An 8,692-nucleotide genomic window follows, 5' to 3' on the forward strand; every position below is an offset into this window, starting at 1 on the left:
GTTTTTTTTTTTTTTTTTTTGAAGGCATATGGAGTCTCCAAATCCGAAAGTTATGTAGTAGAGTTTAGGAACAAGTACAATGCCATTATCAGGGATAACGTTCCTGATGGTTTATAATATCTTCCCAGGGGTGGTGGTGTGGGGAGGGGGGGTGTTGTTGTAGAAGTGGCATAAACAATGGTCAGAATTTAAATTTAATGAGAATAGATCAAGGGAAAGTTCTGATATCTAGTGCTGAATTTCCCTCATTAAAAGAAGTAGGGTTGTACCAACTCATTCTGATACAGTATACAGGGATTATCTTCCTGTGTGTATGATGGTTGCTTACTACAATGTGGATACTACTAAAATACAAGTAGCTGTTCTGATTATTCAAATGTGTGTATTAGCAGTTACAGTTGAAGCTTATGGCTCAGCATAAGGTGCTTTGAATTCTCTGGGACCTCTGTTTGACTTCTAGATTTGGCCTGTTGTTCATTGAACTTGCTAGGACTCTGTCCACACACAAAGCAGTTCACTCAGCCCAAAGGGGTTGTGTATTTGGAAAGCTGATTTTGAGTGAGGTTAATGGGCTTTGAAGAGAATCCAAACTTGTCCTCTCCTGCTGGAGTCCAGAAGCTGTGATTTAAGTTGGCTGTACTTTCAAACCAAATTCTTGGCAGAGAAGATAATTATTACTTGCCAAATACTGTTATTTTATATTCATGATTTGTTTTTTATCTAACTATCTTACAGATGACCTGTCCTTAAAAAAACAACCCCCCCCCCCCCAAAAAAAACCAACAACAACAAAAAAACAAGCAAGCACACAGTATGCTCTGAATATCCCTAATAGCCAGACTATAAGGAAAGGAAAAAAAAAAATCTGTCAATGCATTTCTTAAAGTTACTGGAAAAATCATGCCTCCTAAAGGGCATTAGAATATATGATCATAAAAATCACAGAAGTAAGAGATGGCAAAAGCTTAAGCCCTACAAACTCTAGAAGATTTGTTCATATTTAGAGTAGTGTCTAGTAATGAGCTCAGGCTTAAGACAATATTGTGCTAGACACTGTGCATACAAAGAACAGAGAAAATAGTTCCAATGTCATAGACTTATGTTCTAGGTGTCAGGCAGTACGTTTTGCAAGAGAAAGTTACAGGGTAGGTGAGAGGCTGAGGTAACAAAATGCAAAGAGCTGAGAAGAAAAATGGAAGTCTCCCTCTGCTGCCTGCCTAAGCAATGCCTTAAACCTGGGGTTGTGAGCCGGGGGTATGCATACCACTGGGGGTACTTGGGAAGCTCCTGGGGGTATGTGGCAGTGGTGTGGAGAAGCTGGGGGCACTTCTGGTTTCAGCGACAGCGGCACTTCCAGTTTCGCCAGTGGTGCTTTTGGATTTGTCACCAGTGCTTCTGGTTTTGTGTGGGGGAGGGGTATCCCCTCCTCCCCACTTGTCAACCAGCTGGGGGACTCCCTGCTTCTGGACTGGCCCCTGGGAATACACCAACTGAAAAAGGTTGAAAACCCCTGCCTTAAACTGATACCAAAAGGGGTCTTCTCAAATTGCTTTAAAAAGGGTGGCATGTAGTAGTTTCTATATAAAATTGAAGTTTATCCCTTGTATCACAAATCCATCCATGGAGCATTTCCAGGGCCCTGAGTTTCTCCCTGTTTTCCTGCCACTTGTTCCAAGGAACAGATTAATGTTTTAACTGGGATATCTCCTTATCCCCACCAGCCTCAGCTCCACTGTTCCTGTACTGGACCTCACAGCTGTAGCTGATGGGTCCTTGCAGGCCCCAGGTAGCCTTCCCTATGGGTTGCAGAAGAAATGTTAGGTCCCTATTTCAGTAGAATGGGTAAGCCTGGGATATCACTAGCTCATGTTTATCCATTGGCAATCAGTAAGGAGCCAAACAAAAGCAGGATTTATTAGATAGGAGAAACAAATTATACAAGAATATCTGACCATATATTTGAAGACAGAATAAAAAGACAAGTAACGTTTTTTTACCCTTCTATCTGGCTACACTCAACCATTCCTGAGACATTTGCCAATATCACCAGAACTCACCTTTTCTGTTGATTTCCCACAGCCCTGGCTCTGGGGGACCTTGAACCTCCAAAGCCTGTTATCCAAAGACCCTGATTCTGTCATGGATAGAACATAAAATACCTCCCAGTCAGTGTCCCCCTCCCCTCCTCCAATTAATATTAATTGCTCATGAGTCTCAAAATCCTCCAGAAGTGTATCTGGGACACCTCACATTCCTGTGGCTTGATGGGCTATTTTTCTCGGCATGCCTTTGCTATTGTGTAGTTGTTCTTCCCATTACAAGAAAACAGTAACTTGTGTACCCATCCCAACAGCGGCCCCTTGCGTCTGTGATTTAAGAACAACAATTGTCCTTGCCCTAGTATTGCAGTAACAAGAATTATGTAGCAATTTCTTCCACTCCTTTTTTTTCTTTTGGCATAACTGTGATCAAAACCATAAAAATATATAGGCAGCATAAAATAATTATACATTGATAAAAGCACATACATGTATACAACATAACATTGGCTTTCAAATGGGACTACAAATGCTGTATGAGTACAACAAACTCAAGGAAATCTGAATGACACCCCATGAACTACAAATGCAGTTTGTTCATGATACCTTGCATTATTGAAAATTAAATTATTGCATATTAAGTAACATATTTAACTTCTGCAAAACTTAAATCCTTTGCTTTTGGTATGTGATGTAAAATACTTGATGATAGTTGTGAAAATACTTGGCCTACTAAAAAATATTTTTCTAGCAGATAAAACTGTAGGATAGTAAGAGCTTTTGTGGAAAGTTGCTTAAAAACTTCAGTGTTTTCCCTTAGGTTCAACATTAAGCTAATTCACCATTTCATCTGTGTCTAAGTGGTTCCTTCTGGTCACTATATACCAGCACAATGATGTTCCACCTGACTGAGACAGAGCATGATTCCAAATCAATGTTAACTTGTAGCATTAATTTATTATTAATTATTTGAAGCAGTGGATTAATATATTATTAAATATAATTTTAAAATGTGCTAAAACTGTAATTGAGTGCAGAAGAGTTTATAAGCTGTTATGGAATAGATAACTGATGAGCATCTAAGTTTCCCTCCCATGTTAAAGGGAGAATCTATTTAACGTGTAGTCATTTATGTCCTGCTGGTTTTAAGAGACTATTAAGATAATGATTAAGCTACAAAGAAGAACAGGAGAGACTGTAATGTTGAAAGTGAAGTGTGGTTCATATTATGGTGTTTCTGACAGTGATGAATATCAGAAGGAACTACAAAGACTGTAATGGACAATTATGGAATGCCTCCCCCCACCTCTACTCTGAAGTTTCTTCCTAACACCACGACTTAGTAATTTGGCTTATGCCTTGAAATACAAGTTTTATTATTATTCTCATTACATATGTTCAAATATGCTTTCATTCACATAAATGCTAACTTAAGAAATACACAAATTGCTATTAGTATGGCATTTTTTAACCTTTTGACCCAAGCTTCCAAACTTAGGCCTGATGACATTTGACACACTTTATTAATAGCCTGGGAAGGATTTAGTAGGATGAGGAAAATCATTCTGATGGTACAGAGATTTATAGGCTAGTCAAGACCATGGAAGTTTGAAGAACTTCATTAGATTGGTCTCACTATCTAGTTAAGTGAGCAGCCAGGACTATTACACATGAACAGTAATATTAGGGTAATGCAAATTGAATTATCTGAACCATTCCTACATATTGTAAGGTTCTAAATTAGAAAAGAACCTTTTCTAAAGGAAAGACCTTTATGACCTTCTCTTCAATGCACAGTCAGCAACAAAAACAACCAAAAATGAAGTAAGAGGGGTCTGCTCTCTCCCCTCCCCGCCCCCAAGTTTGGCTGTGGTGCACATACCCCATGAACTCTGTGCTCACTTCCTGGTCAGTGCAAGTTCTTGCCAGAACTCCCTGTGAGCAGTGGGCGCTGAGATTGTGAGCTGAACAATGTGGGGCATGGGTGGAGCCCCTGCTTTCATAAGGATGCAGAGCCAAGGGGATGAGTGATGCTGCTCTTTGTTTTCCCTTCCCTGTGAATTCAGCAGCAGGGTAAAGGAGGGTACAAGTGGCAGCAGCAGCTCTTACCGTTTGGGCTCCAGAGCACACACAAATCGGGGGTTCTGGCCAGATTCCTCATTGAGAGCTTATGTGCAAGACAGATGAAGAGATGTGTGACCATGTTGCTGCACCTCCTCTCAATCTATCCCTGACAACTATAAGAACAAAGCAAACGACATACTGATACATATAAAGAAAGGATGATGAATATACAGTGCCATTAAATGAGTAGCAAGCCCTGAATTTTATTTAGTTCTAATCTTCCTGGCTCAATATAATTAAATAAAATAGAGAAGTTCCATTGATGACTTGGAAAAAATGACCTCAAGATGAGAAAAAAACAACCATATAAAGGTCAAGTAACAATTCAAGAACTGTTTAGTTTTAAGAGAGCAATTAAAGGGGACATACAAAGGTATATAAAATAGTAAGTTAGGCACTGTTATATTTTCTTCTATAATTAAAAAGAAACCTGAATGCAATTGAATGGAAACATCTAAATGGATAAATAAAATGTTTTTGGTACAGTAGGTAAATAATCAATTTCTGAGAGTACTTGATGTAAGATGAAATGAAGGCTGAATACCAGTTTAATTTAAAGGAAAATCAGCCTTTGTATGGAGTAGGAGTACTGGCTACATTTGATATCACTGTTTTCAACCTTTTATTGCATACGGTTAGGAAAAAACTTGTCTTAGAGACCAGTAATTCCATGATTATCCACAGGATTATTTTTCCACCTGAAGTATCTGTTGTTTCTTATTGTCAGAGACAAGATACTGGACTTGATGGACCAAACTCTTATCTAAAATTTGTGGTTCTTGTGTGGCGTTAAGCTCATTTTCATTGGGTTTGTATTCTCCTGTTTTCTTTCATACTTGGTAGTCTCAGGCTTGAAGAATTTACAATTATTTTGTTACATGTTTGCATAATGCCTAGTACTGTTAAGCCTGATCCATGGTTTTAGCCTTAAAGCTATATAATTAAAAAAAAAAAATCACAAAATAATATATAACTGTGTTTTAAAATATAAAAAAAACATGTTTTTAATAGTTGTAAAATGGTTAATTTATATATAACTTTTGTAAATAAGACCTTAGAGTAAATACAAAGAATATTTTACCAGCTATTAGTTTTTTTTATACAACAACTTTTGAGATTTAGAAGTCTATGGTGTAATGTAGAGGTTCCCAAACTTTTTCTTATTAAGGACCCTCTTCCAGATTTACCAGCTGCCCGCGTACCCCTACCAGCATACATCTTATATTTCAACTCCTTAAATGCCAATTATTATAATGAAATTAAATCCACCGTTACACAGTTTCTCCTGCCTGCCTCCCAGAGATGTCTTGCCATACTCCCAGGGGTATGCATACCACAGTTTTGCTCTCAAAATAAAACTAGGGAAAGTGGATTCAACAATTCAATGGGATGGGTGGCAAACTGGCTGCGGGATTGGACCCAGAAAGTACTAATAGACAGATCTGTGGTGACCTGGTGGAAGGTAGCCAGTGGGTTCAGTACTTGGACCAATGCTTTTCAAGATCTTAATCCAGTGATCTGGATGTGGGGGTGAAAAGCAGACTGGCAAAGTTTGCCCATGACAATAAGCTCTGGGGAAGTGTGGCCATGCATCAAGGTAGGCTGATGATCCAGGCAGACCTAGACAGATTAGTTAGATGGGCAGACCAGAACCAGATGCTGTTCAACACTGAGAAATATGAAGTGCTCCATTTGGGGAGGAGAAATCTGCAACAAACTTAGTCCTGCTATGCTAGCTAGCACCCTATCTGAAAGGGACCTGGAGGTCATAATTGACAATGAATCTGAGCCACAGTATGATGCTACAGTTAGCAGAGCAAACACATATGTTGGCATGCATCAGCTGATGCATCTCAAGCAAAACTAAGGAAGTTATTCTCCTTCTCTGCTTGGCATTGGTGAGGCCATAGCTGAAGTACTGCATCCAGTTCTGGGTGCCGCACTTCAAGAAGGATGTGGAGAAGCTCAAGAGAGTCCAGAGAAGAGCCATTCATGATTAGAGGCCTGAAGAGCAAGCCATATGTGGAAAGGTTGACAGATGGGACTGTTCAGCCTAGAAAAGAGAAGACTTTGGGGGGATTTGGTGGCAGCTTACAAATATATCAGAGGAGAGCAGCAGGAGTTAGGCAAACAACTATTCACCAAAGTGCCCCAGGGGAAAACCAGGAGCAAGGGTTATAAACTCTCAGAAGAAGGTTACAGACTGGATATAAGGAAAAATTTCTTCATGGTTCGTGACACCAGACTGTGGAATAGACTCCCAGTGGGAGTGGTGCAGGCATTTGACCCAGAGGTCTTCAAAAGGATGCTGGAAGTACATCTTGCTAGGGTTATTTGACCCCAGCAGTCTTTCCTGCCCAGAGCAGGGGGGCTAGACCCGATGATCTTACGAGGTCACTTCCAGCTCTGAACTTCTGTGAATCTGTGAACCCCTGGTCTAATGCTTTAACAGAACCATTTATATTAATTTGGACTGATTCTTGATGTCATTGCCATGATTGATTTGTCTCTCCTATCAATCTTCCTCTTCTCGGTTAATTCAAATAACATTTTTATTTGTACTTTACTTATGGACAAATTTATATTTGACTTGGCCCTTGCATTTTCTACCAACCAAGTTTACAGTCATGAGGACACGAAGTTTCATTATACAGAATCTGGCACAGTCGGAACCTGATGGGGGGCCTTTGGACGATACAAAATGGATATTTGTGTACTGTAATGCTTTGCACAAATAGTTTCAGCACAGGGCACAACCTTTCTGCTGGAATGCTTTTTCAGAGAGCTCACAGAATTCTAGATGGGCAGGACTGAAAAGGACTTCAGAGGGTCATCTAGTCCAGTGTTTCTCAACCTGTGGGTCGCAACCCAAGAGTAGATCCCAAGAATACATGACAGGTTTGCAAACAAACTTAAAAAATGGATCAATTTTAAAAACGGGCAATGGGTTGGGACTGGCCATTTATGTTTACAAATCGGTCCTGGTACAAAAAAGGTTGAGAGTCACTCATCTAATCCATCCCCCTGCTGAGGCAGGATCATTCCCATCGAAACCATCCAATGTCCAACCTTTTAGCAGTTATACAACTAACCCTGACAAAACACAAGACCATAATACAGTGCCCCTTGCTTCTGCCCCACAGCCCCTGCCTGCCCCCCACTAGCTCCCTCCTGGCAGCTCTGTCCCAGCACCAGGACATGAGTCTAGCTGCAGCTGTCCCACCTGCTGGTTTGTGGCTCTGAACAGTGCCAGCCCTTACTGTTCTTCTTCCTGCACCTAGGCCCCAGCGATCCCCATGTCATTCCTGAGAAGCCCTTGACTGGGGCTCAGGTAGTAGGCTGGGCAAGCCCCTTCCCTTCCAGGTCAGATTTCCCCTGAACAGGCTGCTCTAGAGGGAGCAGGGGGGCTCTGGCAGTCCTATCTGGAGCACTCCTCCATTCCTGACCTCCATTTTTTTCCTCTCTCATACCCCTGCTGCCACCTCCACCCCTCCACCCAGCCCGTTACAACCCCCAAGTGGTTCCAGGAACCAGAAGCCCCTCAGGCTAGGGGTGCATGGGATAGGGCTGCCCCTGCAGCCATGGCTCCTGCCAGCAGATCTCATCCTGTCTGGTGGCTGGCCACACACGGTGTGAGATTTATGGTGGGGGTGGGGAAGGGGCTTGTGGCAGGAGGTGAGGTGTGGTTTATGGGGGTGTATGGAGCTTGGGCAGGTGTGGGTTTGTGGGTGGATTGTGGGGTTGGGGGGTTCATGGGTTTTGCATATGTGGGCAGATTGTGGGGGAGGTTTGAGTGGGGAAGTGTAGGGGGTTTGTGGATGGATTGTGAGGGTTTGTGGGTGTGGGGTTTTTGTGGCGTGTATAGTTTGTGGGAGGTTGGGGATGTAGGGAGGTTTTGGGGGGCCCACCACATGTCTGCCTGCTTCCCCCTAGCGTGCACAACAGCAGCCAGGAGCAAGCCCTTGGGGCTCTTATGGCCCATTACAAGTAGAGCCCCCTGGTGGTGTGCTGCAGCACGTGTAGCCCCTGGGTCTCAGATGGTATACAGAGCCAGCCCAGCCCATTGACACATGCCTCTGGACACGACCAGGCTGGCTTCCGCCAAAACCTGGGGCTCTCGGCACTGTATGCAGGAACTGCACGCTATCAAGCCAGGCCAGCTCCTGCCTCCGCATGCCACTGGGCCAGGCCAGCTCCGACCTCTATGTGGTGGGCACATGGAGGCAGGAGCCAGCCCGGCCCAATGGCACGTGGCTCCTGTGTGTGGTACCAGGAGCCCCAGGTGACAGTAGAAGCTGGCCCAGTCCTGCCCAAAGATGTGCACCAGCAAGCTGGGCTGGTACTGTGCACCATATGTAGCTCCCAGGTCTTAAGTGGCACTGCACACTGCTGGGGTGCTCTGCCTACAGTGGGCCATGAGAGCCCCGAGGGCCCACTGTTGGCTGCTGTTGCCAGGGGTGGTGGGGACTGTGTGCCATGGGGGACCCTTCCCACCCCCATGACCCCTCCCATCCCCACATCCCTGCTTA

Source organism: Gavialis gangeticus, unplaced genomic scaffold (assembly GCF_001723915.1).
Source record: "Gavialis gangeticus isolate Ggan-Ray unplaced genomic scaffold, GavGan_comp1, whole genome shotgun sequence".
Classification (NCBI taxonomy): domain Eukaryota; kingdom Metazoa; phylum Chordata; order Crocodylia; family Gavialidae; genus Gavialis; species Gavialis gangeticus.